Source organism: Protopterus annectens, chromosome 4.part0 (assembly GCF_019279795.1).
Source record: "Protopterus annectens isolate FY-2018-M chromosome 4.part0, PAN1.0, whole genome shotgun sequence".
In the NCBI taxonomy this organism is placed as follows: domain Eukaryota; kingdom Metazoa; phylum Chordata; order Ceratodontiformes; family Protopteridae; genus Protopterus; species Protopterus annectens.
Window position 1 is genome coordinate 1,424,385,396 of NC_056733.1, and position 18,225 is coordinate 1,424,403,620.

General features: G+C 39.0%; 1 protein-coding gene across 3 annotated transcripts in view; it reads right to left on the bottom strand.

Annotated features, from left to right (window-relative positions):
* LOC122799887 (protein Shroom1-like) overlaps window positions 1–18,225 on the bottom strand; it is a 1,099,098-nt gene that overhangs the window by 923,356 nt on the left and 157,517 nt on the right. Inside the window, exon 1 of one of the 3 annotated variants that reach the window (XM_044069258.1) lies at window positions 13,610–13,718. The exons of the other annotated variants lie outside the window; for them this stretch is intronic. The gene's annotated coding sequence lies outside the window, so the exon portion shown is untranslated. Of the gene's footprint in view, window positions 1–13,609; window positions 13,719–18,225 lie in introns of those variants that run through there. 3 annotated transcript variants of the gene reach the window in all.

The following is an 18,225-nucleotide window of genomic DNA, read 5'->3' on the forward strand; positions in this document are numbered from 1 at the left end:
TGTGTTTGGCCTTAAGGGCTGTGACTGTTTGACACTCTGACTGTGAGGTCTATGTGTTGCAGGTGTTGTGTTCTGAGGTGGTGGTTGTTTGGGTGTCTGCTTTGGTGGCCTCTGCTGTTTTGGTAAATTTTTGATCAGAGCCTCCGAGTATGTCTTTGTGTGTTTAGGTGTATGATTTGAGGTTGTAGTGGTACTATGTGAGACTGGGTCTATAGTGTGTGTGGTAACCTTCTCCTCCTGACTGGTCTTGCCAGTCCTATGTTGAGAGAGATCAGCCTCCAGTTTGGCCGTATAGTTGCATCACTCGCATGTATTTGTGTTTTGTGGGAGGAGGAGAGGGTTGTCTGTGTACATGAGGCAATTGTAACATTGCCTCAATATTCCCAGGTTCACCAGCTGAGCAGGAGAGAACACTAGCAACTGATCCCTCGACATGCTAGAAGGAATAGACAAAAAAGCTTTAAAAAAGATTCCGGGGGGACGTGGGTGACCGAGAAAGGGGGGGTTGCCTTTTTGGGGTACTATCTATGACAAGAGTGCCGTATCAAGGTAATAAGTACTGTAGGAGCAAGTGCTACGTTTAACAGATAGAGAATAGTCTACTTGGAGTCAAGTAGAGATGATCTTTTTAATTATAGGATATGCTGATTAGATCAGTAGTATAGTTCGAGGAAGGTAGTTTTAAGGGAAAATTTGAAGAGTGGACTTTAGGTAGCCCGAATAGTTTAAACCTGCTTAACCGGCGCTGCCCTAGTGTGCAACAGTGGCAGCTCGCTAACGCTGCTACCGCATTTTATACCAGGGGGCTGGAAAAAGCTAGAAACTGGCCCAAAACGACCAATAAACTACTAGTTACTGGCTGAAACCTCACAAAACTGGACAAAAGACAGCTCAATGCTTCCCACTCCCACTGGTAAGCAAGGTAACTTCCTCTCCCCCAAATAAGGCAAGGAAACAGTACACAGGAACTACAACCAAAGCCCAGGAATCAGCAACTCTGAAACTGGACTAAACTAGTAAAGCAGGAAAAACAAGAGATATTTTTTTCTTTTTTTTTCACAAAACAGGCAGAAACAGGTACAGCAAACACTTATAAATGCTATGAATCAGCTACTACAGCTTACACAGAAGAATTTGCTACAAATACAGTCAAATAGTAACAAACAAGGATTCCAAGTGCAATATTAAGTTAAATGCAGTAAAAACAGCTTCAATGCAACAGAAAGGCAGGCGAAATACAGTCGCTAGGTATTCAGATGTGGAAAGCAACAAAAATTATACTTAGTATCAAGAAAAGTCGCTTATTCAGCTCTCTGCAGCCTGGATTACTCTGCTGGCCCACGTGGAGTCTGTGCTGAGTGCATATGTGAAATGCCTTTTAGTGTTGTATTCTCCTATGCAGGTGTTAGCTTGCTAAATAATGTAAATGGAGTTTCTATTAGCCTGGGAACTCAGAACATGTGTCAAGACAATGCAATATGAATACAGGGAAAACCTTAGTGTCAAAAATGATGTAATCTGGGGAGGACCCAGAGACATGTTTGTTGGGAGGGTGGCCTAATGGTTAAGATGTTTGCCTTATAGACATAAGGTACAGGGTTTGAGTCTCGCAGGAGATAATTGGCTAGGCTTAAAATGGCTTGCAAGGGCAGTTAGCCTAGTACTAACCTATGAACTCCTATGAACTATGATGTTTTATAAAAACTGTCTCTCAGAGAGATATATAGGCATTTTGATCTTGATATCCAACTTACCAGCACTCTGCTTATGCTCACATATAAGTTTTTAGCACTATGATTTCTTATAGGAATAGTTAAATCTAGTAAAGATTAATTAGGTATTTTTCTTTGAAATCAGACCTGTCCTACTGTATTTTAAGTTTCTGTGTGATCTCTGAACTCTTAGATATCTCTGTGGTGTAGTAGTTTTGTCTTGTGTTTTAATTATTTATTATTAAATATTTTTAAAACCTTCTACCAGTGGCTGCTTTGTGTAGAGATAAGCTCTAGAATACATTGCATATTTATAGAGGTTATTGTAACAGGCCACTCTAAAGTAAGCCTTGACAGTTAGTAATACTACCATTGGATAATAATATTGCACAGTAATAATTGGACATCCTTTTAAGGGCCTTTTAGTAGCTATTATTAACTGGGTGGTGGCAGTAATTATTACCGTATAGTCTGGGTAAAGGGGCACAGCTGGAGAATCTGTCAGCCTTTCCCAGGAGTGTCTGTGAAGTTGTATAAATACTTATCTCAAAGTGTGTGTGTGTTGTGTCAGCTACTTGGCAGGGACACAAAGCACTGGTTGGACAGAGAGGGTACTGGAAGTTTTAGCTTGCCCAGTTAGGCTGAGACCTGGACCCTATAGCTGTGCCAGTGGGGAGTCTTATTGGGGACATGGTGAGCAAAGGAGCAACCAGCCCCAGACTGACTGTGATCTCTGTGTGAACTTAAGGGAGATTGTACTTTACTGTGTGTATTAGTTATCCTTTCCTCTTCTGTGAGACAACCTCCCTGGTGTTAGTGGTGAGGGTTTAGGCTCCTTGATTGCTGGGCCAGGGCACGGTCGTCACATAAGCATGCATGTATGTTTTATGCATCTTGTATATTGGTGTTAACATCATGTATTTTTATGCAAAATCATATTTTTACATTTATAGGTATAACACACAAACACACGCGTGCGTGTACAGATACACTGATAAATACAAAAGCATATTACTTCATCCTTGCTGGCATCCATCTAGGCTATATCCTTCACCTGGCTGCCGGTACCAAAAGAATTAAAAAATTTAAAAAAGCAGAAATGATTTAATGTGTACTATATCAAGTGATCGCACACCTTTCAAACTTATAAAAGTGTGCGTATCTCAAAAGATCTTCACAGATTGCTCGCTTTCCTCCATGACATAAATATTTAAAAACATTACATGCATGTGTACACACATGCAAAGTTTAGTAAAAGAAAAATGTAGCTTAGAGAGAGCTACAAAAACATAATTTAGCTACTTCCATAATAAACAAGCTAACACAATGTCATCAACTTGCGGACATTAGATGTGTGAATCATTAGCCACAGTAAATGAAGCATTAAAAAAGTGCTAGAATCTATTTAAACTGAAACTGTATTACCAATACTCGATTACAGTATCATTACTTCCTGCCATATGACATGGAAAAGGTGCACTGAATCCCTTCATCTCCATCATTTTGGTATTGCAGGTCACTCATTTACATAAAGAAACATTGTATACTACTAGATATTTCACGTCACTAATCTAATATGTCAATCAACATCTGGTGTTATATCAATGCCTGCGGCTTACCAAAATATGGAAACTACTGGAACAGAAAACTGAAATAAAAACACAAAGCCATTAAGGTCTTACTAGGGACTGAAGAACACCTGCACATCCTTTACTGTTCAGATGGAAACATGCTTGAGGAATGACTAGCAAGATTCAGTAAACATTTTAGAAGGAAATACCAGTTTACCTTAAATTAATTTGCTGAAGTACCTTTCTCAATGTATAATGCACATCATACTAAACTGTTAAGTGAATTAATCTCTAAACTTTTCTAAATGCAACACCACACCTAACAAGATGACCTGTTAATGAACTGAATTGTCAGAGCATGGCTTAGAATGCAGCACTGCATATCGACCTTAATAAAAACCACAAAAAACACAGGCTTCTGTCCTTTAAGCTCATCTAAAACACAGCAGTGAAATTTGTAAGCACTGACCAAGGCAACTTTAAAAGGATGCCAGTTTTTCAGAAGTTTTAAGTCTCTGGGTTTAGTGTTATTTTCTTCACGCCACCCCCCTTTTGAGCGTCTCAAATGTAATATAATCTCCATTTCACACTTGCCTAGAATTTATTCCAAGAACTGTGAAGAGAAAAATTTATTATTTTTTTTTTTTTTGGGGGGGGGCAGTAACTGCCAAAACTGCATTTTCTCACAAATGGAAAAAAAATTCTGATTGCCTGAAAACAACACTGGCTTAGAATATAAAGACTTCAGCAAAGAAAATGTTATGGCAGTACACACAATCAAGACTTGTTAAACATCATACAGAATGTTTTTAAATGACTTGAAGAAATAAACTCTGCAGTTCCAGGAGAAGAATGGTTTTTCACAAAGATAATTCTACAGTGAGAATAATGACGCAATGGAACAAGGGAGCCAGATCTAGTCTAAAGACAAACCATGACTTTGTGCTTAAACAAACTTTAGGCACAAATAAAAAATGCAAGAACAAAGCAGAGGTGTATTCAGTAGTAAAGACATAGTGTCAAGAATGAATAACTTCATTCGGTCTCAAAACTAAAGTTTCCCAGTACATAAGTTGTCAGTGGTGGAGCAAAAATGTAACCGAGTAACCTAAGCCAACTGGTAGCCATAACACTGACACTTTAAGCTAAATGTTAACTACCTGCCACTATACCAGACAAGACTGCAAGCTGCCCCAGGCCAGAAGATACTTGTTGTACAAGAAATAAACACCTTAACTAAGGAGACTTGATCCGTGGTTGAGCAGACAACCTCCCATCTAAATTTCTAAAACTAGCAGCTGACAGTATAGCCTATCCAGTTAGCATCCTCATAAATAAATCTCTCTCAGAATGATATGTACCATTAAAATGGAAGAAATCAATTGTTAGCTCCTTATACAAGGGAGGAAAATCAAATGAATGGTCCAACTATTGTCCAATCTCCATTCTGTGCTTTTGCTCCAAAAATCTTGAAAAAATGTATACACAAGCAACTCCTTCAAAACCGAATCAGCAACAGACTACTTGCACCCACCCACCATGGCTTCAGACCATCACATAGCACAGCAGCACAGACACAATCAGTTGAGCTAGGGACCTAGGACATCCAACATCAGCAATGTTCCTTGATCTATCATAAGCATTCAATAGTGTCGCACCTAAAAATTTTACATGAACTATCTTAACATAAAACTCAGCAACTCTGTTTTTTCTAGTATAGTGCATGGACAAACGTTGAGAGTAGCTAGGCTAACAGTTAATAATGACACCCTGAAAGAGAATCTAGAGATACTCAAGTCAGAGTTTGTGGGCAGACGTTATGAGCAGAAGGCTGTATCCCAAGCTATAAGTACTACTATGAGAAAAAGGGGCGGCAAAGCCAGTCCCTATTTTTCCAATATGAAAATGCCTAACAGGAACAATAGCAGGAACACACAAGGGGTACCTTTGATCTTGCCATACAGTTCTGATGTTAAATTCATTAGGAATGTGTTATATAAGAATTGGCATATTTTGCACACGGATCAGGACATTATAGAAATAGTTGGTTTACGTCCGATAGTGGTTTACAAGAATAAGAATACACTAAAGCAATTATTATGCTATCCGAATAAAAGAACCAGTCAACAGTCTTTTTTAAAAGGCATGACAAGATGCAATAATTGCAATTTTTGTCAGTTTATTACTCGGGAGGAATTTTTTTACACACCCGGCACCAAACGTACTTGGCAGTTTAAGGTGCAGGCTGATTGTAACACCAAGAATGTGATTTATTTGGCCAAATGTTCTACATGTGCCAAATTTTATGTAGGAAAAACAAATAGAAAACTTTGTGAATGTATAAGGGATCATGTTTACTGTACAAGGAAAGAATTATTGCATAGTGCTTTAGCTAAGCATACGGTAACTGAAGGCGCTGCACATTCATTTTTGTTTCAAGTAGTACAAGTTATACATAGTAACATTAGGCATTGGGATATTTATGCTTATACTGATACAATGGAAATGAAATGGATATTTAGACTGGGAGCGCATTTGGGCTCCGGTCTTAATGATACTGTTTCTATTAAACCAGCATTAAAAGGGCGTAAGCTGCCTAAGAAATGAGCTTACTATATATATATATATATATATATATATATATATATATATATATATATATATATATATGTTTTAGTGATACTCTGTATTTTATACTTGTTTTATCTAGTATCTCTTTAAATCTGTATGAATCATTAATGACAGGTGAATTTTTATTGGTCTGTTTGAATTTGTATAGGATCCATTTAAGTTGCTCTTCTCAAGTTGTATATTGTCTGAGGAAGCACTGAAGGGTGTGAAAGCGCTTGCAAACTAAAATAAAACATTGCTGTTTTAGCTGTTGGTGTCTCCGTGTCTCTGCACAGTTCTTTTTCTTGGTTCATGTTTTTTTACTGTGTTTACTGTGCAGTTTACTGCTGAGTTCCATTCTTTTGGACATTTATATAAGCCAAATGGAACTGCAGTACAATATCTTTATTCCTACTCCATTACTAAGTTATGGGACATACTAACACTAGACATTAGGTCCACACAGAACTACAGAAAATTTAAATTCAAGCTAAAACAACAACTGCTTAAGTTAAACAACTATACTTGCAACATCACAAGCTAAGTGCATACAACCCTGCCATAAGCACAACATTCATTTTACCTTATCTGCACTTCCTCAATCAACTTATTACAAATATACATGTAACCTACTGATTACAACAGAAAACTAAACAACTTTTCATCTTGTGATATACATTATATATATATATATATATATATATATATATATATATATATATATATAGACACACACACATATGAATGCAATTTGATTATTTCCAAACAAATGCAAAATAAGAGCAAAATACTTTCACTGGAACTGCTTTATGGATTCTCACCAAGGGCTATATCTATTTGAATTCTACATCTTTTCTATGTATCATCTATAAACTGTCTATTGTATACTACTCCATTAGCTCTTACACTTTTACATTGTTTATTATACAGTATTTTATTACTTCCTGTTCTACTGCATTGTATTGCATTTAATATTGCATTGTGTAGTAGTTTAGGGAGTTTTTCTCCCCGGGCCTCTGCTTAAAATGGGTCACTCACCCAGTCGGACTTTCTCGGTTACCAAATGTCAAATACATAAAAAAATTAAATAAACTTTATGCAATAGTAATAAATTATAAAATACTTACTGAAAACTCTTTAGAGTTTAACCTGGTGCAGGTTTCAAAAACAGCAGAAAAATATTGCCCAATCTCTGGGGGTTGAACCTAAAATTGGAACTCTTAAATGAAAAACTGTTAGAGACTCCTTGCTAGTTCAGAGGTAGTGGACAACCACACAGAATCTGGGAGGTCCATACAATCTCCCAAACAAGAGTCTTCTTTTCATATTCCAGTAGTAAAAAATGATGACACACACATAGGCATTTATATACTTACATACGCAAGTGTGCATGCGAAAGAGTTACAACTGTTTGTATGCACGTGCATACACATAACCTAAGCTCAAAAAATATAAATGGCACACTTCTGTGTCTTCTTTCTTTCTTTCTTTGGGAAAGAATGAAGACACAATGAAACTATGTTTTTAAGATGTTGAGCTAACATTTTCCAAGCTTCTTACAGGTAAGGTATAGGTACAGAGGATGAAAACAGCATCATGAGTAATCACCTCAGACCTTTGCCTGAACTGGGATGCTTCTCAGATACAGTAATAGTAATAATCCAAACAAGCTACTCCAAATCGTTCACAACTTTACTGAACCTAAATAATATTTAAAAGAAGTACTTAAATGATGTAACAAAACAATTCAGAAATCTTGTCTATAGTCTAGCTAAATTTCTTGCAAATACAACTGGATAAATCATTCATTTTAAATCATTTTTGGATTTGAATTGTTTCGCTTCCAAATTGAAATGATATCAAAGCAGCTGCACTAATACCAGAGCCATTTATGCTTTAATGGACCTCCCAACTCAATAAAACTCAGATGTAACAGTCTGGTTGAAGCCAATTTTATTTATTTATATATATATATATTCCTTTTTACATTAGTATTACACAGCTCAGAACATGAGACAAATGGCAAGCAACAGCTAACAAACAAATGGGAACAATGTTTAATTTAATAAGCACAGGAAATGTAAACAACTTTGAGAGAGAACTGGCATGTAATGGAAAATCTTGAAGCTTTGACAGCTCCTCCTCCGACTTTCACACTCCAATGACTCCATAAAAAGAAATTACAGATGGGACTAATGTATTCAAATGCCATATTAGCCGTTACGACCAACCTCCACATCTTCAGTTTTGCTCAAACTAATGAGACCTACTTAAAGCTGTACACAAGTGTTGAATACCACCCCTGATGCTGTAACCAGCCATACACCAAGGTGCTATATGTTGCTGCAAGAATCTTCACCTAGGCATGGGGGGGGGGGGTTACTGCACAGCAAGGAACAAAAAAATCAGATGAATTACTGAGAATAAAGAAAACACAATCAACACTTTTAAAATTTAGCAGTGGCAATTGCTATGGGGGGAGCAGAAGGAAATCACATAAACCCAGTGAGAAGAGACCCATCCCCCACAGCATGCACTGATTCATGTAAGACTTATTACCATGAAACGAAAACTATAAAGCCTTACAAATAACATTTCAACTTGAAACATGCTGCGCTTTACACAGATTAAAAGCATCTATCAGGTCATTCAATGAATTCCCATTATTTCAGCTTAGTTCTATAGATACTTCTATGATATCCAGAAGGTTTTTATTCCTTTCATATTCTGATCAAGTCTGAGGATGAAAAGCAGTCTGCACAAAGACAGGCAGTGACATTTTCATTCCCTTTGCTATGAATCCAACGTAACAAAAATGGAAGTAGTCAATTCAAGCTTCTCTATGGCAATTGCTGAATGTGGCTTTCAGGCTTATATCCTAGACATTTTAATTTATTCTTACAACTTGCAGATTTATCACAAATGGAAAAAGTGAATTCTAAATCCCATAGAATATTAAAGTGCTGCATTGGACTTTCAGGTTCATATCACAGCAGACTTGTGATAAGTGGTAAGAAAATATTCTTTTGACAAAAGTTAAAATTTGCATATATACACACATGCGCGCACACGCACACACAATATATATATAAAAAAAAATCACGTTCATTACTCCTCTAACTTAATGTTTTAATTTTGCTTCTAACTACTATATTTTTCTCAGTTACTATTGTAATTACCTTGTTCTCTGCCACTATACTATCACATGTATAAAGACACTGAAATAACCTGTATATTTATGCATATGTTTCCACTCTGTTTAGTTATTTTGTTGGAGCTTTTCTCCCCGGGCCTCTGCTGAAAATGGGTTCCTGACCCAGTCAGACTTTCCTAGTTACCTCCTCCTTCTTTCGTCTTTTCCCAGTTAGGGGTCGCCACAGCGGAAATCCGGTCCGCTAATGGTTGGCAGTAGATTTTTACAGTGCCAAGGTACCAGCCAGACACCCAACCTTCAATGAAAGCACACCCATTCACGCATGTCTTTCAAAAGCCACTCAACCGCAGGGAGGACATGCAGACTCCACACATAAGGCGCTCCAGCCGAGAATCGAACAGGAGAACCTCTTGCTGTGAGGCGACAACATTACCGCTGCACCACCGTGGCTACCCAGACTTTCCTGGTTACCAAATGTCAATAAAGAAATAAATAAAAATAAATATATTATCAGTCAGAATAGGCAAAAGAGAACACAGTCATTAAATTCTGCCTATTTTAGAGGTGAAGCTCCTGTAATTCTGATTTCTTTAAAAAAAAAAAAGAACGCAGATTTCCTGATTTATAGTTTAGCATGTAATTACACGTCTTTGTGCAAACCACAGAAATAAATCTAACATTTCTCCCTAAGAACATTGTAAGAAAGCAGGGCCTGGTTCCTAAGACAGAGATAATAATCTGCTCTAACTACTCATTCAGATTCAGGTAACTAAGGTTTTAATTTCAGCTTACATCTAATTGTAAGAACCATGCTCCCATGATGCCTGAACAATGAGGGATACCAAGAGAGCATAGGTTTTGTCAGGACTAAGCAAAATCTCTTAGCATGAAGTAGATCTAACCCCATGAACAAAGAGTGTGAATGTACACTGGGTTTTTAATAATACCAGGAATGGATCACAGCTCAATACTACACTCACACATGAAGCAGAATGGATTCTTCGGCCACAGGGACAAAAAAGTCTGGTTCTTTCACAAAGTTCAGGACTCAACTGTAGCTTTAGCAACTATTCAGATTTATTACCTACTAAACACAGACTAGTTACAGAAAATAACCAAGAACATTTTGACCACTTACATAAATCACTAATTTTTCAAGTATAAAAAGCTACAAAATTAATTTTGTTCCCTTACCCCTTCAGTCTGTAAAGATCTTAAAAAAAGTCTTGTGTTTCACAACTGACAGCTAAGACTAGGAAAAAAATTGTCCCTAGGTTGAACAATGCTACAAAATGGGTTTTAAAAGTCAAATTCTCTAGACTGTTATAGGTAAATAGCAGAATCCAGCATTAGATAACCTAGGCTGTTGCCTAGGACCCCCTGGTTTGGGGGTGGGGGGGGGCACTGGCTGGGGGCTGCAACAACATTTATATTAAACAAATAAAAAAAAAGAAAAACTTACATTTCTTCTTTAAGGATTAAAGATGAACTCTGCATGCATCTTTAGTAGTGTCCCTATGTGACTCGTACTAAAGAAGCATGCACACACATTTAAACATTCCTACATGTGTCTTTAGTAGAGGCATACTTAAATGTTGGTTTAACTGCCAACCATACTACTCCTTCTGCAGGGGAGATTTGCCAGACAAAAGATGAACATGTGAACAGGGAGAACTGCCATGAGAGAAGAACAGGCCATTCCTTCAGTAGGTGAGTGAGATGACAAGAAGGTGTGCGTGCATGTGTGTGTGTGTGTGTGTGTGTGTGGGGGGGGGGCCCATTTACAGACATCAGATAGGTTAACTTGTTCAGGCTCAAACCTTCACCTTGACTACAGGAGTCAAGAGCCTGAATCATCCACACCAACTACCACTGTCATCAGGGGGTGCATTTTCAAGGAAATATGAGTTTTGAGGGAAGAGAAGTTTTCTGTTGCTCATGCTAAGTCTGTTTTATATGTGCAACTCTTGTTTATCAAACAGCCATCATCAGTGTTTGAGCTATAAAATTTGAAAGCAATGTAGCATAACAGGCAGCCTATGCCTGTGGTGCAGAGGGCTGTAGGTTCTACTCCCACAACATGTAGATGGAGTGCCAACATTATTGTGCCCTTTAAGGGGGGGATAGGATGTTGCACTCCTAAGAGTCTCCTCCTTTGGATGAGATCTCTTGTAACTATGAATCTGTTGTCAGTTTGACAGTCATTCCTTATTGCAATATCACCATCTTACCAATTTTCTTTAAAAAAAAAAAAAAAGTGTGTGTGTGTGTTATATATATATATATATATATATACACACACACACATTTTATATATATATATATATATATATATATATATATATATATATATATATAAACAAACATGGGCAATTTATTCTTCAAGGGCATCAGGCACTGAACTCGCACATGAAACACTCAGTTGTTTGCTTTGCCAGCAGCAACCAATTCATTCTTTATTGATTCCACATTAAAACTATCTTTGAGATGACTTTTACTTCTGTAGAGATTGTGTACAATGACCGATATTGGTGGACTGTAATGACAGAAGTGTGAGTGGCCTTTTTGTGGATGAAATGTTCTGAAATGGGTAGTCTTATCACCATTGGGTCATACATTTTGTTTCATTGCTTACTGAAAAAAATGTTCAAACCTACAAATTTAAAACACACTAACAAGTGGTGCTGTATTTTATAAGAAACATAATTTAAAACAATCAGGAAGGTGCATCAAAGAACATATGCATGTATGCATGGCCATCCAACTGTGTGCAAGAGGCCTATAGTTTGCAAACAGCCCAAAGGTAAACTTAATCCACCTCTGACCAGATTTTCTTTGAATATCGGTTTCAGTTACTGTTTCAATGAATGTAAGTTTCAAAGGCAGAGAAGTTTACTGTTCATGCGAAGTCTGTTTTCATTGAGAGACTGTATTGTTGTGTTTTCTTTAGCAAATGGCCATCAGTGTTTGCGCTATAACATTTGAAATAAAAGTTTAAAATTAAATTCAAGTATCTGTAATCACTGCAGAACTAAAGAAAATAGTGTGTACACTGACAGGTTTGAGCAGCGCTTATGGCAACTGGGGAGAAAGAACCAAGTAATGGGACACTGGAATGGCTGCTGTTACGTGCCCTTATCCATTGCCCTGCCTAGGTCCCCATTTGACCATCATCTGGCTCTGAGTAAGTAGCAGACAACTACTGGCTTATTTAACATGTGATATGATCTGCTCTGTATATAATGTAATATTTTTGGAATGTTTGTATTATTTCTGAAGTCTCTGATTAAAATGATGAAACTGTAAAAAGTCTCAGGTGATCTTGAAAGTTATTTGTTTGAGGTGTTTTCATTGGCTTGTTTTTATGTAAAATACAGAATTTGCATTTCACTGTGCAATTCGTACACCAATGTGACCTCCTTGCACAGTACTCGCTGCCAAGCTGACTTGAGCGGAGTGATACTACTGTATCAGTACATAATATTTAGCTTAGCATGGGTTTTTATACATTGACAGATACAACATTCAGAAAAATGTAAACACCAGTTGGACATACCAATAAATGCAGCCATTACAAACAGCAATCTGGTCACAATATCAAGATGAATAGTTGCAAAGAAAATATATCAATGTAGCTATTAAAACATTAAAAAAATATCCATACCACTAACAAGAGAAAATCTAAAACTTCCACTTAAAACAGTTAATCTTCCCATTATCACAATCAAAACTAATCACCTATTTAACCATTAAATCAAAATGTTTCCCTCATGTACATCTAATGATATCTATGCAACATAACAGAAACATTCTGTCAGCCACAGTAAAAAAACAGGCATACTATACAAGCATCCCTAAGTGCATGCATAAATGCATGTTCAGTATATACAATATTTGCCTTCCGGAACTTACTTCAGTGAAAAGAAATGTAAGATGAAAAATTTCATAAACAATGCCATTATTTCAGAGGTAAGAGGCTTATTTGCTCTCCAATACCCACTTAAGCCAACGCAGAGTCATCAGGGAACATAAATGTATTACAGGCACAAGTACTGAAATTATTTCTAAACAGGGTGACAGACTACTGCTGACCTCTACACACAGTATGCAAACCAACAGGCAATCTGAAGCACCATCGACCTACCTGGAGCATGTCTTTGGGAGGTGCAACAAAACTGCAACATTAAAACACATACAGACAAAAGACAAACATGCAGCCTCCACAAAGATCGTCCCCAGCTAGCAACTGAACTGGAGAACCAACAATGAAGAAGTCATGCTAACTACTGCACTACTGTGTACCCAAGGTAAGGCGTTCCTTAAAATAATACCCCTGTACAATAGTTACAAACCCTTCTGAATTACAATTACGGCTGTATAAGCACCACTACCCCCTGTAAAACGCTGCTTACTAATAAATTTACCCAGTAACTGTGTAGTTTAATACTGAGAGAAAAGGTCAAGCTGTTACATTTTGCTGGAAGTGAATGAATCCTGAATCAAGATGATCAACCAGTGACTACTAACATTACACAGCAGGGTAATTAAAAAATATTTCTTACCTTTTTAAGATAACTCAGTATATGATCTCTCTCTCTGTCTTCCATTATGTGGTGTTTCTGCAAACTGAAAGAATGAGGGATGCAACATCAAACAGACCACACAGTTCATAGGTTCATACTAGGCTATCTGCCCAAGGGCATTTATAAGCCTAGCCAGAGTTTTGTGGCTTTCACCACCCCTTTAGTTTGGAGGATACTATGCCCATTATTTTGCTGTGCCTCTGTCGAGCAGAGACACTGAGATAATCCCTGGGGTATATCTGCGATCTCCCATCCATTGGTCAAGATTTCTCTTGAACAAAGCCAGCGAGGTGCTCTGCCTCACATGTACCGGGATTTTGTTCCACAGCATAGGGTGTCTCTGGGTGATGAATCTGTCCCTCCAGCACGTCCTATTAATAACCGTGTCAAGGTTTAAGTTTCCCACCCTTGTAGTTCTGAGGGATCTAGATTTTTTAAGGTGAAGCATGTTAATCAATTCTGGGTTGGACATGGCCTTGTATGTCAGGCACAGGTCACCTCTGAGCAGACGGTAAGCGACTGAGTAGAGCTGAAGTTCCTTCAGTCGGGCAGCATAGGGCATATTTTTGAGACCCTTTATCCTTTTAGTGAGGAACTTTTGGGGCCTTTCCAGTTGCTGCAGGTGTCGTGTCAGATACATTCTGAATGGGGCATTGTACTCAATCATTGGCCTGATGAGTGATGAGTACAGGGGGACGATGACTTCCTTTGATCTAGATGCGAATCCCTTCATGATCAGGTGTGCAATGTAGAAGGTCTTCCTAACTACTTTGGCCACGTGAGTATCAAATGAAAGGTTACTGTCAACCTGGGTACCCAGATCCCTGATAACCTCTTCTGTGCTTAGTGGGTTGCCGCCTATATGGTAGCTAGGGGTAACCTTGTTTTTCCCGAAGGGTATGACTATGCATTTTTTGGCGTTTAACTTTAGGCCATGGTTCGAGCACCAGTTTTCCGTTTCTATAAGACCCTTCTGAAGGATATCTGTGTCAGATGTGTTCTCAACTATGGCACCCAGTTTGCAGTCATCTGCAAATTTTGTCAGCCATAATCCTCCTGTGTTTGCTTGTACTTCTGAAAAGTAGATGCCGAACAGGAGAGGGCCCAGGACTGAGCCCTGTGGGACACCACTTGTGACAGGCTTTGAGTCTGACATGGCGCCAGCAACTCTGACCCTGTGGGTTCTGTCACTTAGCCAATTTGCAACCCATCTTGTGACGTATGGGTTTACATTTAAGCTGATGAGTTTTTCAATGATACCTGAGTGGGGTATTGTCGAAAGCCTTTGCCAGGTCGAGGTAGGCTGTGTGGACTGCCTTTCCCTCATCAATGGCCTTGGTGACTGTTTCAAAAAAGTCCACCAGGTTTAAAAGGCATGATCTGCCCTTGACAAAGCCAAACTGGGTCGGATCCAAAGTCTGCAAGTCCCCTATGTCTTTATTTATGAGTTCCATTATGATCCTCTCCATAGCTTTGCAGATCAAGCTTGTCAAGCTGATGGGACGATAATTTCCCGGGTCGGTGGAGGCACCTCCTTTGTGAAGTGGGACCACAGTTGCCGTACGCCACTCCTTAGGCACGTATCCTGAGGTGAGGCTAAGATTAAACAGCTGCCCTAACTGCGGGTTTAATTCCTCATTGAGTTCGTGGAGCACACATCCAGGGACACCATCTGGTCCCATGGATGCTGTGTTTTTTGCCTTGGAGAGCAGTTCTCACCTGAGCGTTTGAGATGTTTGGGGGCTATAATTCTCTGGTATAGATATCTCACCTTTTGGGGGGGGGGGGAAGAGAAGTTTGCACTGAACCTGTCAGCCAGTGTGTTGGCAATGTCAGTAGGTTCAGTAATTTTTACATCATTTTGAACTAATTCTGAGCATATCTGGGAGTTTCCTCCCAGGTTTCTAACATAGCTAAAGAAGGCCTTATGATTGTCCTTTGAGTCCTTGGCAACTTTTCTCTCAAAATTTGCCTTGGATGATTTTATGAGAGATCTTAATTTTTTTACTTATAATGATCAAGGGTGTTTTCCCTTTTAAGGATTTTGCTCTATCTTGTAGTAGCTTCCTCCTTTTGTTGTAGAGCTTGTTTATGGCTGGGGTCCACCAAACTGGACGCTTGCCTTTGGTACAAAGGGTCTTTGTTTTGTTTGGGATTGCCTGATCCATGCAGTCCTGTAGGTGCTGGTAGAAGGCATTTGTAAGTGATTCAGCGGTTTGAGTAATGGTTTCTGCAGTCTCAGGGGCCATAAAAGAGACCACACTAGCCTTTAGAAGTGTGAAGTCGGCTTTTGAGAAGTTCTTCACTGTGGTCTTTTTTATCTCAGGTGGGGGGGATGTGGACTTCCAGTGAGATTAGTTTATGGTCTGATCTCACCAGTGAAGGATATACTTCCGGTGTTGAACATTGTGACCCCATGTTCGTGATGATGAGATCTAGTATGTTATCTCCTCTTGTGGGAATTGTGACTAGTTGTTCCATGGCATTTGAGTTTATGAACTCTAGGAACCTTTGGGCTAGATTGTTGGGGCTAGAGTAGTGATCCCAGTCTATATTCGGGTAGTTGAAATCACCTAGTATGATGGTGTTTGGAGATACATTTATCCCCTCCAGTGTTTTCAGGAAAGCTATGTGAGGTTCCTGAGATTGAGAGGGTGGCCTGTAACATGCTACAAATTGGGTGGCAAGAGCCTTTGCCAATATCCGGAAGCCCAGGTGTGACAGGTGCAAGCCGTCCCTTGCGAAGCAGCGTGGCTTATCCAGCATGTCATCCCAGGCAGACAGACATTGGATCCCCTTTGAATGACACCAGAGTTTAAGCCAATTATTAAAGCTGATCATCTTGTCTCTGTATTGTGGCATAATTCTTGGTGAAGGTAGGATACTGCTCAAGTTCAGGGTCATACCTGCCTGGGCTACATAATCAGAGAGCTCCTCTATGTCTCTTTTCATGTAGTCCAAGGAGGTACGTCTCAGGTCATTCACACCAGCGTGGACAATGACAGAGTCATACTTGTACCTGCTGTTGAGAGACCTGAGTGCTTGCATTATGTGGCGGATTCTAGCGCCCGACAGGCAGCTTACTGTGACCTTTTCTTTGTTCAATCTGGTGAGTGGGACGTCAGTGTGTCTGACTATGGAGTCACCAATGACGAGTGTGTCTGGCATTGTGTTTGGCCTTAAGGGCTGTGACTGCTTGGCACACTGACTATGTGGTCTATGTGTTGCATGTGTTGTGTTCTGAGGTGGCAGTTGTTTGGGTGTCTGCTTTGGTGGCCTCTGCTGTTTTGGTAGATTTTTGATCAGAGCCTCCGAATATGTCTGTGTATTCATGTGTATGATTTGAAGTTGTGATAGTACTATGTGAGACTGGGTTTGTGGTGTGTGTGGTTACCTTCTCCTCCTGTCTGGTCTTACCAGTCCTATGTTGAGAGAGCTCAGCCTCCAGTTTGGCTATATAGTTGCATCTCTCGCATGTATTTGTGTTTTGTGGGAGAAACTGCCACAGTAAGGATCATTTTGGACAGGCTCTGACTTTAGTTTAAGACTAGTTTGTTTGAAGGAATCTATCTTCTTTTACTTCAGATCTAAAAACCAAAAGTGGAGTTACGGATTTGTTGTCGAGCCTTAAATTGCAGTGAGTTCAATTTAATTTAGCTGTGCATTGAATACATGTTTTTGTGGCAGTGACTGCAGTTAATACCACCATTTACTTTGGTTATATACTGTAACTAGGAACAACAGTCTTAATTAATTTTATTAACTACACAAGACAATGGCTCTGCTGCATGTTGAGTAACGTGTGGCTTTGTCCTCACTGGAAACTGGCAAATGCGAAAAAAAAATTGCACTGCATCCATGACAATGATTGTTTATATCTTGATTTTGATCTGGAATTAGGTGACCCATCCATTTCTCAGCTGATGGCTCCTGCACAGAACTAGCATCCACAGTGGTCAGATTTGGTTAGTTTAATAAGAGGTTAGTAATGATCATTCTGCCCACAGTTTACAATGCATCTGATTCTATGTCAGACAGAAGTGGACTTTTTCACCCACACTATACTACAATCATGTCAAGGCTGGATTCAGGATGGACTTGTGTTGCACCCATTTCAAGTTAGTATATGACTCTTGTACTTGCAGACCAACTGATTAGGAAGCTTGGTATGCAAGCAAATAGTCATGATGCCTGCCAGTCTTAGTTCTTCAGGCCCATGAAACAACCACACGATTTGAGTTAGCTGCATCACAAAAGAGGTCTCAAGTTACCTTGCACTTAGTTATGCTTGTTACTATGTTCTAGTCACCTTGACAATGATGATGGCTGTATTCTACTCAGATTCTTTGCAGAAGCTATGCTTAAATTTGCTACCGATGCACAGTGCTTCAGGTAGGCTTATCTGCAAAACTTCACTTCAGACTTCACAAATAGGCACAGCAAGAAAACTAGTAGGTAACATCGAGCAGCATAAATGTATTATACCTTTTAAGTACCTTCCTCCACACACTGGGCAAAACTGTTTCAGTCAGAGGTCATTTAAAGTAAATGATAGTTTTCATCAGTACTAATGCAGTCATGTTTGTGCATTGTTA